Source organism: Magnolia sinica, chromosome 12 (assembly GCF_029962835.1).
Source record: "Magnolia sinica isolate HGM2019 chromosome 12, MsV1, whole genome shotgun sequence".
NCBI classification, from domain to species: domain Eukaryota; kingdom Viridiplantae; phylum Streptophyta; class Magnoliopsida; order Magnoliales; family Magnoliaceae; genus Magnolia; species Magnolia sinica.
The window spans coordinates 26,199,969-26,216,616 of NC_080584.1; the positions used below are offsets into that span (position 1 = coordinate 26,199,969).

Below are 16,648 nucleotides of genomic sequence, written 5' to 3' on the forward strand. Positions count from 1 at the left end.
GCAACCGATTCGTATTCTTGATTGGAAGGAGCAGGTCTCAAGACCAAGGTCATTCCCTTGGTAAAGGTGCAATGGGGTCATCATTCGGAATCCAAGGCGTCTTGGGAATGCAAGGCCGATATTAGAGAGCGTTATCCCCATTTGTTTGATGATTAATTGATGTATGATTGCTTGTATTACCTTCTCTTTTGATGATTGCTCTATGATGCTGGTGTTTTGTTTTTCCTTTTATCCTGCATTAGTCAATTTTGAGGAAGAAATTTCTTTGTTGGTGGGGAGGGTTGTAAGACCCGAACCGAGTTCGCATGTGTGCATGTATGTGTGTGATCATGCATTTCATTCATCTTGGTCCCACAGTTCTATTGGTCAAATCCTGGCGACCCGCGACCCTCGGATTATATTTGCGGTCATCCTTAAGTCTGGTCACGTAGACCCGACTCGAATCGAGATGAAACCTGTGTTATCTTGTTCACATCGTCGTTGCGGTTCTGATGCCGTCTTTTGTGCATCCATCCGACGTGTAGATCATAAGTTGTGTGCAATTCATTTATAGCCCTTGATCATGGTCATGTGTCCTACATAAGGATAGTTTGCACGGATTTCTAGGTAGGTCCCATCTCTTGGCACTATTTCCAACACACACTACACACACACACACACACACACTACCTAAGCCCTATTACTACACCACCTACCTCTAAATACCACCCACGAGCTTAGAAAACCTACTAACCCTACAACTTTGGTTGTAACTCATTATTGTAATTATCATTCTTCTCTAACTAAGGCAAGAGAGAAATGATTACCTAGCTTAAAAGGCTCTCTCTCTCTCTCTCTCTCTCTCTCTCTCTCTCTTCACTCCCTCTCATTTCTCCCTTTCTCTTTCTCATTCCTCCTTAGCAAGAGAGGGTGGGACATTCACCCCATTCCAGTCCCATCTTTCCCTATTTTCTCTCAATCTAACCATCCATAGCCCATCTCACCCATTGATATGGTTCCCTTGGTGCACTATAAGATAAACGATACAAGTTTGAAGAGATCTAAGGTAGGTGTACTTCTAGGATGTAGGATTTTCATTTTTATGTTCTTAGATCTCTTTTTCTTTCATATGAGAAGTGTAGGACCTACCAATCAATGGTGGAGATCCTACGCTATCCTTTAGATGTTGCCAAATGGCCTATTTCATGCATGCATATCCCATGTATGGGTTTTACCTTTATGGGCACCATCATGGAGGATTATTTGGATTCCATTGCATGATAGGTCATCTAGACCTTAGAATCATGGTTGGGATAGTATCCTAACCATTGATCATGATTCTAGGACATGCATGTGTTTGATCTATGTTGTATCATGTAAATCAATGAAATGTGTGGTGTGATTGATGAAGGGAAGGGCCTTAATGTGGCGGAGCCCCTCCTCTTGTGGCCGATCCTTTATTTTTCTAATGTTAACATTCTGATCATGCATGTGTGGCCCAACTTGTGGACCAACAAAAATTCAGACCATTCATGGAGATTGGATGTCTATGGCGGTCCATCCTTAGACATGTGGCCCCAAAATCCTCCTGAATGGGGTACATGTGAGGGGTTTTTGATGATGAGGAAGGTCTGGATATTCATGTAGCCCACTGGGTAGTCCACAACATGATTTTTGGAGGTTAAATCCCATCTTAAATGGTGTCTATATTTAATATCTTTCAATTACATGTTGCTGTCCAAATCTGTCTTGACAGATTTTTGGGCCAACTTGAGGCCAGAATTTGGGGCTTTTGATGAGGAGTTTTGTACCAATTAATATATTATTTTTGAAGGTACATATCTCACCTGTAAGCATGCCAAATTTCAGCCTCAACTGACCTCATTTGGGTCTCCAAAAGAGTGGGCCAATATGGGCACCTTACTGAAATTTCTGTTGTAATTCCAGCATGGTTGTAATTTGGAAACTCAAATTTTTAAAATAGTTTCTGATAAGGAGGGCCACTTTGGTGGACCCTACCTTATACTACATATATGTGGGAAGGTTTTAATTTAATTTTCCCAATTTTTGAACATCCAGGGCCCACCCCATTGGGTGCTCAATCATGGTCTATCCAGAATTCTGCACTTAGCAGAATTTCTGGACAGATTGTATTCCTAAATTTAATTAAAATACTTCTGAGTATGCAAAAATTATGAAATTTTGTAGAGGTATGCCCCACCAATGGTAGGACCCACCTACCAAGTTTTGGGGCCAATGGACCCCTATGTATACCGTGGCAAGGGCTGGACCGACCCACCATGTTGGGACGTCCAGGTCAGACAGATTTTCTAGACAAATTATTTTCTTTAAATGAATTAAAATACTTCTAGTTATCCAAATATCATGAAATTTTTTGGAGGTGTGGCCCACCCATGAAAGTACCACCCACTACACTAAAATCTCCAAACCGGTACGGTCAGTATTTTGGTTCAGAAACGGCGTTAAGTCGTTTCTGATTTGAAACGGTAGTGAACCGTACTCGAATAGTGGTTGTTGTACATTATTACTTTCACTTTTTTGTTGGTGTGTCCTGATTGATTGTTGTATATTCTCATTTCTTATTATTATAGTTTATTGTATTATTTTGAAATGGATGGATGGAATGGATTCTATTAGAACCCTCTAAGTGGACCTCACAAGGCCTGAGAGTCACATTTATATAAATATTCCGCAGACAACTAGATTATTTCCATCGCCAAAACGCCCTAATCCCTCCAAAACACCGAAACGCGATCTCCCTCTCCCTCTCTTTTGATCTCCCTCTCCCGATCTCAACCCTCTCTCTCGATCTCCCTCTCTTTCGATCTTCCTCTCCCGATCTCACTCTCCCTCTTTCTCTCTCAATCTCCCTCTCTTTTGATCTCCCTCTCCCGATCTCAACCCTCTCTCTCGATCTCCCTCACCCGATCTCCCTCTTTTTCGATCTCCCTCTCCCGATCTCAACCCTCTCTCTCGATCTCCCTCTCACTCTCCCTCACTCTCTCGATCTCCCTCTCCCTACAACATCAACCATCCCACGACAGTCCCCACACATGGTGTATCTAGTACTGTAGAAGCTAATATTACTCATCTTTGATAAAAGGAAGTGCAGTTTTTGGATCACTTTGAAGAAAGCAGCTTTGCAAGTGCAGTTCTTCAAACATGCCTGTTTGTATCCTTCTAGATCTTTCAATTTCAGAACGGCAGCACCTGAATCAATGAAGTTGAAGTAGGAAAGGTTTCCAAAATCCACAAGATCGTGATGATCTAATGGACTCTGGCAAGACAAAGGAGTGATTGCAGAGCATCCCTGGTTTGGCAATGGTCCTCTGTTTCACTTGAAGTAGTCCAACCCATCTACCGCCTCAGACAACTGCGATTGCCTTCTCCACTGCAAACTTCATAATCACCACAGTCGTGAGGATACTGGAAATCATCCTAACGTTGAACTACAAAATCATAAACCTCACGGAAAACATCGTTTTTCTGCCACTGGTAAGTCCTCAAATGCCCATCAAAATCCAGCCTCTGGTACTGATAGGATCCAACCACAGAGTCGGTGGATACCCTCTGACTATAGTTTTCTCCTTTAATGGTGACGACAAGGTTTTTTTCATAGAGTGCAGCATAGGTGGTTGGCCTGGGTCGAGAATAAGGTCTGGGTTCGGGATGAGATCTGCACTCATAATAGACACGTCTACACAATACGGCGTATGAACGTCCCCTAGGAGTGTATGGTATGTATCTGATACAGTCAGGAAGCATCAACTTAATATACTTCAATGGTGCATCTGCTTCGACAAAAGGAGCAAAACCAGTTGAAGTCATTTCAGCGTGGTACAAAATAAATGGACAACAGATAAGAGAAAGTGATCCAACTATCTAAAATACAAATGGCCCATGTCATGATCTTATATTACTCATCGTTGATAAAAGGAAGCAATGCAGTCATGGTCACATCATTGTTATTTATTTATTTTTGTGTGTGCGCGAGCGTGTGAAGGTGGACAGTAGCACTATAAGCTTTATTAATAATAAAAAAGAAAAAGAAAAAAAGAAAAAGAAAAATTACATCAGGAGAGGGGGACAGAACTTGACCTCAAAAACAAGAAGTAAATAAGAAAATCAATAAACATTTGATAAACAATCCAGCAAACTAGGCTTCACAGATTGACATATATTAAAATTAAATCCTTAAAAAAAAGAAAAATAAAAAAGAAAAAGAAAAAAGAAAGTAGAGCAGTTACATGCACAGCAGCAACACCTTTCTTTTTTCTTTTCTTTTCTTTTTTTTTTTCTTTTTGCTTTTTAATTCGTAATAAAAGAAAATATTAACCTGCATAGATAGAGCATTACATCCAAAATTCCATACTGTGAAATCCTCCATCCACATGCATGATGCGTGCATTGGCACCCATGTCTACATTGATATTCTGAAGAACATGACATAAGCACATAATGGATTATTGTTTCTTCTACTTCTGAACGTCTCCTGTATTTCTGGTATCATTTTTCTTTCTTTCCTTGTAATACATTATGTGACTTTTCAAAAAAAAATTTAAAAAAATTAATGCGGTATATCAGGTCAGCTTATGAAACTTCAGATTCCATGACTGCAGCTGCACCCCATGTAGCTAACCATATTATATAGTGTGTTTACTTACCCTTTCAAAAAGAATATAGGCTAATTAGTTAGAGCAGTTCTATTTATTTTTATTTGATACTTGTTTGAGAGTTGATATCACACAGATGGTTGGGAAGAGAATGCATTAACTGCTTGTGATATTGGTAAATTAATTGGTTGAATTCTTGTTCATTGGGATTCAGCCTCCTGCATCAATCCTAATTCGCTATGTTTTTGTCCAAGGAAACGAGTAATTCCTGATTCCATAGCAGGGCTAGAAAATCTAGAGGAGCTTCACCTTTTAGATGCAGATGGTTGTAAAAATTTATGAAGGTATTCCACTTTTCAGTCATTGGTGGAGCAGCAATTGCTGGTTTTGGACCATCTGTATGCATTTTATGGTTGCATTTCAGTGATTGTCTAATAATGGTGTTAGTTGAGCATTCTGGTGGCCAGGTTCTATTGATGGAACACTGAATGTTTGGATTATGGCATCATATAGGAGAGTTTTGCTTCTTGCATCAGAGTTCAATGTCATTAATGATTATATGTTGTCAGGTTTGTCAATTCAAGAGTTCAATATAATGTTGTTTATCTATTGATCGTTTGGCCTGAAACATTAGATTGCTTGATGGGTTTTGATTTTTAAGCTTTTTCTCCCATTTAGGTCCTTGATAAGATCATGGGTTTCTTGAATTGCAGATTTATTAAATGAGGACTTTATTTTTATTCTCTTATTTCTTTCTTTCTTTCTTTCTTTCTTTCTTTCTTTTTCTTTTCTTTTCTTTTTTTTTTTCTTTTTTTTTTTTTTTTGATAGAATGACTGTTTAAGATGATTGTGTACAAAGCTCGTTTGAGTTCTCTCTTTAAGCTCAGTGCTTCAAAGGGGAGCTAATGTTTCTGAATCCTAGAACACAAGCATGATTGAGAGAGAAGCTCCATAAGCTTGATTCATAGATTGAAATTGATAAGCATATTACTCCTTTATAGATTTATAGATCTCTGTATTTGCAGGTTGTGGGATTGGCAAGGGCAATGTTTAAATGCTATAGGAAGGTTGAAGGAATGACCGGTGTGGTTGATATTGTTGGAACGGGAGGTGATGGGACAAACACGATTAACATATCAACAAGGGCTTGTATTCTAGCTGTTGCCTCTGGTGCAAAAATTGCTAAGGTGATGCTCCTTTCACATAAGGAATAATGTTGAAATTATTCTAGTATGTATTGCAATTAATTAGAATTCTATGTTATGGTAGCAGCAATGAAACAGATCCAGTTCTTCTGCCTGTGGAAGTGCTGATGTGTTAGAGGCATTGGGGGTAAACATCAATTTGGACCTTGAGGTGAGTGTTATAAAATGATTGACTGATTCCATTTATACAGAGTTTCTTTTACTCCAACATTGATATGGTCGTTTGTCTTTTTAATGCTTTTTATTATGATGAGCTAGGATAGCCAGATATATTTATATGCTTATAATACCTGTATCTTGTTTTGGCAATGCGATATCAATACCAAACAGTGCATGAAGACTTGTAAAATGTGGCTTAAACCGTACCCTGTTGTATTGGTTTGTACTAGCAGTTTTTGTCATGGTATTGAGGTATTAGATGAGATATTCATAATCCATATCATTGTTGTCGATTTCAATTTTGAGAAATTCTTCATGTGGTTGAACAAATTTTGTCAGTAAAGGCGATGCAGAAGAAGATGAGTCTTAATAATTGCAGGTGTGGAAGGTTGAAATCCATGATACACAGTGACTTGAATCTTTGCATGCTTAGTCCATGATACACGGTGACTTGAATCTTTGCATGCTTAGTTGCATTTTGGTTGTCTACTTTTATTCAAAGAGGAGACTGACAATGTTCGATCAAGCAGTTTAGCCCGACTCACAAAATGCACATGCAGGTTCTACCACTTGTTGAATTACACTATTTACATGGTGGACCAGAGTCTATTGGTGGTGCAATGGGGTATGGTGATTTGTAATCCTTGAGCTTGTCTATGAGCCCTGGTTCTCAATCTAGTTGTGTTACAAGTGTCTCAGTTGTTGGAAATTGAGTGAATTGGGTTGTAGGGGTTTTGTTGCAGTTGTTGTTATAAGTGTCTCAAATCTTGATATGGTTATTTATTTATTTTGTTAGCTTGTTAGTACACCTACTTTGATATGGTTATGATTAGGTAGAGAATGGCCAAAATAAGGTTGAAATGGATGATGATACCTTGGACCGAGCAAGATATCATTTCAAAGTTTAACAGATTCTTTCGACAAGCAAGACACAAATCCAACAAATTTTCGACACTCGTGGACAAATTTGCACTAGCAATCGATCAAAAACCCAAAGAACGAATTGGGATCTGATACCACTTGATGCAGGAGGGGTTCTTTAATTTGAATAATAGTTCTTTGTTATAGTTCTACCAAACTTTATGCTGACTTCCACACCAAATCTTTCATATTAGCTAACTTTTGGAACCTATTGTGCCAACACCCACATTGCTACAAGTAGATGATAACAAAAATGCACATTATGATACCCTTGTACCAATGCAAACATTAGCCTTGGCACTATGGAAGAAGTGGAATGCAAACAAGAATTGGTAGTTGGTTTTTGTCTTGATGTTTCTTATTTAGTTGGAAGATTGGGACTTATGATGTGTAAAGCTGCTTTATGTAGAAGGTGTCTATCAGCTAATTTGGTAGGCTGGTCTTCAACTCTAGGTCATGTACAATGTTTATGAAGCTGCATGAGGAATGAATGGATTATTTTGTTGAGTAAACAAGATCAAGTGGTGGTCATGATGCAATTTTTTGTGCTCTAAAATTTTGGCTCCTTATTGGTCTTTTTCTGGTTATGTGACTTGTCTCATATTTTGGCAGGATGAAGAACCAAATGATCATAAGATTGGAAAACTATGTGAATATGCTTCAAGAAATCCTATGCACATCCCAAAGGTATCTCTATCTTGTTCTTCTTTCAGTTAAACTATGTGAGTGGTCATTTGTTTTGGTTGAGTTTACAAGCTGGTTGAGAGATAATTTTAATTGTGCTTTTGAGGTTTTTTTTTTTTTTATTGTAAGGTTATTTTGAGTCCTAGTCATGCCCCATTCAAGAACATGCTCTGTTTTTTTTTTTTTTTTTCCTTCTAATGAGTACAATTACATAACACACATAGTCCTTCACTTTTGCTGGGAGAAGCATTTCATGTTAGCAAAAACTTATGTAATTTCACATGATATTAGGAAGTGTTTCAAGAGCATCAATCCAAAATGTAGATATGGAAAACCCCTAAAAATCCGACAATACTGAAAATAGTGGAATTGTTCAAAGGTCAATGGTGAAAATACATTATTTTGACTTGCATGGTTAGTTTCCCTGGGATGTTGAGTGGTCAACGGTCAATGGTGAGAGGCATCTCTCATAATCATGGAAATGCCCGTGGATTAGCTTTTGAGGAAGAAAATAAATTAACTTATTTTCTGTGGATAAGTGTAAATGTGTAATGGTATCGGTCAATTTTCGTGTTCAAGCTCATAACTCATTGGTGAACAAGGCATGCTTCAACATCAAGGTCTTGGGTTCGGGCCTAATTTGCCTATAAAAAGAAAAGACAATCAATATCTAATGGCTACTTTTTTCAATACAAACAACGAAAAACACCAAATCCATGGCAAGCAATTTTGTTTCCAACCATTTCTAGCATCCCAAACAGCCCCTTAGGATACATGCTTGCATAAGATGATATGAGAGGTTAATGGACTCTTCCTTTCCTCCTAGCTATTTACTATATGAAGGAACTCATTATGTGCCTGTATTTATCAGTAAGTGTCCCGCTTTCTTGCAGGTTCCTGCTGTTTTGAGTGCAAAAATTGAGATATGCTTCTTTTTCATTCTAAAGAATTTTCTTTTCAATAAATTTGTAGGATGATGGAAACTACCCTATGATGCAAGATGAGAGATCGATTTACACATTAATTTAAGCAATCAACTTGTAAAATCAAACATAACCACATAATAGATTCAGAAATTCAGATTTGTAAAATCAAACATAACCAGTTTCGATCTTCTCCCACTCAAAATGAAACGTATTAGGCAAATCTACAATGTGATTCGAGTGGGAGGCCTGCAAACAGGCCCTTAATGAACATTTCTGCATGAACCTGTTGTTCTTATTCATATCTATCTTGCAGTTCCTTTGCTTGGTATTAAATGACAGATGTAGCTTAATTTGTATTTTTTAATTTTTTTTTGTTGATGATCATTCTTATCAGAACCACTTCTTAATGCAACTGTAAGATACAAGTATTCACACATACATAAATTACATTACATGCACAAACACATGCACACAGATACAGATGTACATTGATTTGCTTCGATAGTTTTACATTATGCATTTGGTTCTTCCTTTTTCCCCTTCAGTGAAGCATAACTGCATGGATTCAATAATTTAATAGATTTTATAAAGACTTGATAACATCCTAATATTGACAGTTTGAAGAGCTGAATCGTGCAAATTTTTATTGAATTTGGTTCATTTCCCTATTTATGATTTTTTTTTCCCTTTAGGACATGGTGGAAGTGGTGGGCTTCATGGCTACGGTCATTCCCTTGATGATGCAGTCAATGATATAGTGTGTACTCTCTCACAAACTATGTTTATTTGGTGAAGAAAAATTCTAAGTGTATTTGCACAAAGAGGATTGAGACTTCATAAGGCACATGTGAGTGACATCCAGGCTGCTTATTTGGTGCAGATTAGAATTGAATGTGGATGGTTGGTCGATTTAGTTTAATGGTCTTATTGGTTTCCTAACGAATGGCCCAGATCTTGCATGTTTTCCATGTAACCACATGAGGGTCCTTAGTTCTCTTTTCATGAATATCCTTAGTAAGGATCTTTGGTGAATGCCTTTGTGCCCTCCTTACTTTTTGTTATTATATTCACATCTAATGTAACAAGAGCAAAACAAAACGAGAATGTGGATATGATTGTTCTTTCATGTGTGATGCTTCCAATGATACATTTTTATTTTCATGTGGGTTGCTCCCATTTCTATTTTATTTTCATTGCTTTCTATTTTGCTTATAATAAGGCTATTTGGTTTTATTTATATCAGGCATAGGTGGACTGGTAGATATGAGGCCCGTTTATGGGACAACAACTGCAAGAAGGAAGGCCAGACTGGAAAAGGATGAGCTTCAACAGCTTACCTCCTGAATAGAGATCAGGTGGAACAATCCCTGTAAAACCATTTGTAGAAACATTGAGCCACTTTAGCTGAGAATTCCTGCCCAAGCTCTGTGGCAACGGGCCTGAGAAGAGATTGTTCCATATTAGAAGTGTATCAAGGAGTGGAAGGTCTGCAATTCCATCTGGAATTGAACCGCTCATGCTGTTATACATGAGACTGAGCAGACGAAAATTCTTCAAGCCTGCGAAGCTCTTCAATATGGATCTAGAGAGCTGGTTTTCAGACAGGTCTATGTTCATGAGAGGTTATGTTGCTGAAGCTCCATGGAATCGATCCGCTGAGTTAGTTCCTGAAGAGACAGAGTATGAAGATTGGTCAAGTTGCTGAGATAGTTGGGGATCGGGCCGGAGAGATTGGCATGGGCCATATCAAGGTACTGAAGTTTGGTCATGCTTCCCAATTGCCAAGGGATGCTTCCATGGAAGAAATTGTAGCCAATCTCTACATGGGTCACTGTCTTTAGGTTCCCCAGCTCAGGAGGGATTTCGCCACTCAGTAAATTACCTGTAAGGTGAAGGAATTCAAGGCTCTTGAATGATTGTACTTTAGGCACATCAATTTGTCACGCGAAGACTAGAGCAACTTCTGGTATTTGCTTTGCTGGAGTGAGGCTTGCCATTCTCACTACATTTCTTTTGATGTTTGGAAGAAGGGCAACTTTCTGAATATCAATTTTGTTGATTACAGTCAAATCTTGGCCATTTTAGATTTTTAAGCAGCAGGACTGATTATAAATATCCTGATGAACTTCATACATATTTGTGATGATTTTGTGGCAGGTTGATAAGGGGATAAGTTTTGAAATAGTCTGTTCTGTTCTTTCAGAGTGTGCAAATTGCCAACGCTGAGGACTGCTTGCTGTTGAGCGCTTTTTCCCATTCATCTTCACTTTCTTGCCAATGCTGGAAAAGATTATCTTTCGAAAGCAGTGGAACGATGTCTTGGCGATATGCAGAAGATAGGAAGAGATTTTTGTCCCTCTCAATGGAATGCAACGTCCACATCACTGCAGTGGATCATGGCGAACCTGGTGAAGCATCAGGATGTGCAGGCCAAGCTGGTGGAAGAGATCGATCGGGTTGTGGTGGATGGACGAGAAGACATTGAAGACGATGATTTGTAGCAGATGTCATATCTTAAGGCAATGATCATTCTAGAAAAGAGCAAAGATTTGTTGGATTATAGAAGCCTGGAAATGAAATGTTGTATTGAAATTGGAAATTGGAATTGAAATTGAAATGTGTACTAGAAAAGAAGGAAAATATTATTATGTGTGTGAATCATTCTATTGTCCTTTTCTTCTAGTTGTGCAATTATTTGGCATAATATAAGTAGATTGTTCCTAAAATTCCTCTTAAAATTCTGTCCTAAAATTTGATCATTGGCAACATTAATAAGTGTTCAAAACTGTTTCTAAAATTTTGTGCCTAAAATGTGACCGTTGGCACCAGAACGGTTTAAAACCGTTCCTAAAATTCCATTACGCTACTCAAAACGATTCTGAAATGTTCCTGATTTTCTGCGACACCTCATTTAGGAACGATTTTAAACTGTTCATGAAGCATTTAGGAACAGTTTTAAACTGTTCCTAAATGATTATTTTGGTGTAGTGACCCTACAAATTTTCAGGGCCATCGGGCCCCTGTACTATCCATGGTGCGGCCTGAAGTGGCCCACTAGGCTGGGACGCCCAAGCTGGGGCATCTAGCCTTGGCCTGCCGTCCAGGCTATTTTATGGGCACACCTAAATGTATTGTGTACCCCACCGTTCATCCATGTGGGGTCCATATGGGACTTGATCATCCTCCCCTTTGGTAGCATCTAATTAGGGCCCATTGGATGAGTTTTTGGGCCAAATACCTAGGCCCATAGAGCTGCCTACACATGGGATGCTCAGCCCATTTGGCTGCTGCTGGACGTCCAGTCAAGCAGCATGACCCATTTGATTTATGTGTTTATTCCACTCCCTTTATCTGGTGGACCCCCCTGTGACATTTATGGGTCACTAGGAACTAAAATAAATATATAATTTAATTAATTTTTAAATTTCCAGCAATGCTAGATTATGGGTGGGTTGGAATTTCAACAATAAGCCCATGGTTACTGCCCATAAATGGATGTTTTGGGGCAGCATGGTCCACCAAATTTGGGGATATTGTTACAAATATCTTGCCTTCTTTTTAATTAAATTTTGAGCTTAATTCGTGCATATTTAAGGCTCATTCCAATTGGGCTTTTATTGGACTAGTCTTCTTAGTTATTTGTTGGGTTTTCCTAGGCCTATTGTCTTGAAACTTTTTGATAGGCCCATTGGACCTTTGGGGCCTATATTATCATGCCATTGTGATGGGTTTGATGGGCCAAATACTCAAGTAGTTGGGCCCTTGCTTGCCCATTAAAATAAACTTATACGTGGGCCAAGATGTGAGGTCCACCTTACTTGTTCTTAATATAAGGATCACCCATATGTTGGAATAATGGGCTACCCATTAGGCTCATCACAATGAGTGGACTCATGACTTTTATAGTTGGGCCCAAACCTTGCTTCAGGGCCTACTATGTTGCCTATGTATTGGGCTTAGTGTATGGCCCACTAGGTCGTGGATTACTTGAGCCTTAAACTTTACTTTATATGCGTAACAGGCTACCTTTTGGGACCCAGTTGAGCTTGGATGTCCTCCTTGGTGGCCCTAAGGTAGGCCCATAGGGTCCTCATTGGTGGTTGAAGGCCCACCTTAGACCTTAATAGGACCGTTTCCTCCTTGAGGCTTTATGACTCTCTTAGCTTGTGGGTCATCCCAAAATATTGGGCCCCCACTAGAGGACTTCACTTCTTCTTAGAATACCTGTCTATGTATCTAGACCTTGTCCCTCCTTAGGAAGGAGGAAGGTATTCTACAGGTAGCACACTTACATCATTGTAACCCATATGCATCATTTGTGTGAATTGATTACATTGTGTGGTGGTCATAGAGGGATGGAGTTTCTCCCATTGTGCACATTGAGTGCGTGAAGCTAGTGCATGATTAATATGTCTGACTCATACATTGGCATCGCATTTCATGATGATATCGCCCTTGCTTCATCAGGGCTTTGCCTCCACATGGATATTCATGGATGAACGTATGTGTAGACACCAGAAATGTTACTTAAGCATACACGGTGCATAGGATGCCCATGGGTGAAATTCCCAAAACTTCCCTGGTATCACGGATCTGCCCCAACACCGTGATCGAGTGAAAACTATGAGCGCACGAGGGCCTTATGCCATTAGGCCGCGACTCCTACTATCGTGTAGTCGGTTGGGTAGGGGGTAGCCTTACTCGCCTGATGTAAGGAGGCATTGCTAGGCTAAGTCTGACTAGCTCATAAATGAGTCTACTACCGTTAGGCCTTGCTAGTGATTGGCTATCCACAAGTGGGTAATGTACCCTAGTGATTTCCTTATGATTGAAAATATACTTGATATGTGGATTGGTTATGAGCACTGACATTACTTTGCATCGCATTCGCATAGGTTGTGTAAGCCCCTTCATGCATTGCCTTGGTAAGGCGCCCAGTACTCATTGCATTGTATTCATGACAAGCCTTAGTAAGGCTGGTGATATTGTCATCGAGCATGTTTCCCTTCCTGTACCTCCTATTATTCTTCTACGCACTATTGTCACACACTTTCACCACCCTCTAAGCTTCTATAAGCTTATGCACGATTGATGCGTGCAGTAGATCCTAGGCAAGAGTTGTAGGGGTAGAGCCTGGAGTAGAGTTGAGCTTGAGGAACCCAGTGTTGTAGACTTTTCTCTCCCTCTTTTATTATCTTATGTATGTCCTTCTGGACCTTATGAAAACTTGTGAAAGTTCAAATTCCTAGTGGATTTTGTGATGTAAGCCTTTGTTTTTCTTAGATGTACTTGCTGTAATCATGGGTATGCTCGTATTGGAAATGGTTATACTGTTATGAAAATCTTCCTTATATGATCCCAGGATCGAAACCTATCTTAGGAGCCAAGAATGGGATACTACGGAGGCTGTTGCAACCAGAACCAATTATCGTGTTCCCTTTGAGTTCGGTTACCGAGTCTGGGGCGTGACAAGGTTCTTTTAGAATGGTATTGGATATTTGGTGAATTTTTTAGTAGTTAAAATGCCGAATTGATGAAGTTCTTACATTTGTTAATTAAGTCATAGACTGTAAATGCTTATTGTTATTTCTATAGATGTTAATAAAATATTCTTGGCATGCATTACTATGGTAAATAGTGAAACAATGAAAGAGATGAAACCCAGCACTTGAAGATCCTCTTGCCTATGTGCACTAAAAAAAATGTTCTCCAGTAGCGTGCTAGAACTAGAAACAACGTGAACCATGGTGCATCAATCAATTCATGTAATAGTCACCTTTGAACCTAATTTGAATGTTAAAGAAATAAGATTTTCGAAGAACCGTCTATCGAAAGAATGAAATAACATGGAACTATGAAAATGTGGGGTAAAATGATTTCTCTGCTCATGTAATTATCTATGGGCTCAACTTGCACTACAAGAAATCCCACCTTTAGCGACGAAAATTTTTGTCGCTAAAAGCTAAATTTTCGTAGTTAAAAAGTTTTAGCGACGAAAATTTTCGTCGCTAAAAGACCGAAGCAAATGGTTTTTAGCAACGGAAAATTTTAATCGTCGCCAAAGGCAAGTTTTTTAGTGACGAAAATTTTCGTCACTAAAAAACTTTTGCGAAACTTTTAGTGACGAATTATTTTGTCGCTAAAAAATAAATGTTAAAACTTTTAGCGACAATAGTTTTCGTCACTAAAAAAATTACATAACTTCTAGCGATGAAAATTTTTGTCGCTAAAAAGTAAATGTTAGACTTTTCACGACAATAATTTTCGTCGTTAAAAATAATTCCAAAACTTTTAGCGATGAACATTTTCATCGCTAAAAAATAAATCTTAAAAATTATAAAACTTTTAGCGACAAAAATTTTTGTCACTAAAAAAATTAATGTTAGACTTTTAACGACGATAGTTTTCATCGTTAAAAATAATTCCAAAACTTTTAGCGATGAACATATTCGTCACTAAAAAATAAATGTTAAAATTACAAACCTTTTAGCGATGAACATTTTCATTGCTAAAAAATAAATGTTAGACTTTTAGCGACAAACATTTTCGACACTAAAAAGTACGTAAGAAATTGTCGTAGGTAAAAAGTCTCTTTTTTAAAAAAATAATCCAGCACCAAATTCCATAAAAAATTCATGATATACACCTGTTACAATATATTTCATCATATTCATCCTGATATACACCTGTTATATAATATATTTCATCATATTCACATTCACATCCATCTAAACCCAAACTAGTAAATCCATCCAAACATAAACTACATTCATCCAAAAACAAACAATCGTATCCACATCACATTCATTCACATATAAATATATATAAACTTAACATCATAAAAAAATATATAAAAAATCACAAAGATGAAGGCGGAGGTGGTGGGGCATCGGTGGGTAAGCGTGAAGCGAGAGCCTGAAACATCTCCATCATTCGTCACTCATGCTCCACCCGCACCTCCTCCATCCTCCTCTCCTACTCCTCCCTCTACCCCGCCAACTGATCCTCCATCCTCCTCTCCTGCTCCTCCCTCTCCCTCGTCATCTCCTCCTCCATCCTCCTCTTCTGTTCCTCCCTCTGCCTTGCTATATCCTCCTCCATCCTCCTCTCCTGCTCCTCCCTCTGCCTGTCTAACTGATCTCTGATGTTATCGACGATGACCCGTAGCTGCTGAACCTCTCTTTCTGCGATATCAGCTCGGCATATGGCACTGTCACCAACGACGATGGATCGACTAGAGGTAGCTTTAGCGAGTGTCATGAGCTTGGCACCATGGCTAAGCCCACGCACATATCCAGAACGGGTGCCAAGCACCTGACTCAAGATCTCTGGCTCACTCCGCTAAGTACCATCGGGAGTGGGTTGACTGCGTAAGGTGTCCATCTCCTCCTGTAATGAAAATATATAAATTTTTATAATAAATGACATTATTATAATTTAATGCAATTAAATTTTACAATGTAAGGATTTTTACCCAAATCTCGCTGGCTCTAGGATGTACCCAAGATCCTGTCGCCTGCCGATAGTGAGTCCCTCTGTAGAAGTCTACTGGTCCGAGCTCCTGGCCAGTGACGGAATCTCCCTGAGCAATCAAAAGGACAATAGAGTTAATATAAATGCATGGAAAGTATATATAAATGTAATAATTACTAGTACTTTCTTACCATGTCGTGACGAAGTCGTACAAATAACTTTGAACTAGCTACGTGGTTCACTTCTAACTTTCCCCTATTATCAGAATTTATTTTTCTCCTCTTCTGAAGACATTATTCATAATACATTGTTATTAATTACGAATTTAATTATTAAGTTAAGATATCGTAAATATGTAAATATTACCTGAAAAGAATCAGATGAAAACCTATCGCAGAGTATCCGCCAGTCCTTATTGGTCACGTGCTCTAGTGCGGATTGTCCGACCTCCTCGTAGCATGCGCACCGCTTATACCGTTGGTGTAACTTACCGCGGTAATCCTTGAACCGCTCCTTGATCATGTCGTCGACGACATGGGAGATGTGTGGAAGACTCAAATCTAAGTCAAATTTATCCTGCAGCTTCGTAAATAATAGATTAAGGCAATAAACTTATTAAGAAAATAACTTAACTGTAAATGAACTTTTATAAAATAAATTTTAATTT

At 38.7% G+C, this 16,648-nt stretch overlaps 1 long non-coding RNA gene across 1 annotated transcript; it reads right to left on the bottom strand.

Moving 5' to 3' along the window:
* Positions 1 to 15,724: 15,724 nt before the first annotated feature.
* LOC131220417 (uncharacterized) lies at positions 15,725 to 16,382 on the bottom strand. The gene is made up of 3 exons (XR_009158572.1): positions 16,173 to 16,382; positions 15,983 to 16,090; positions 15,725 to 15,897 (listed from the first exon to the last, which is right to left on the bottom strand). It is a non-coding gene; the product is annotated as an uncharacterized LOC131220417 (long non-coding RNA).
* Positions 16,383 to 16,648: the final 266 nt, after the last annotated feature.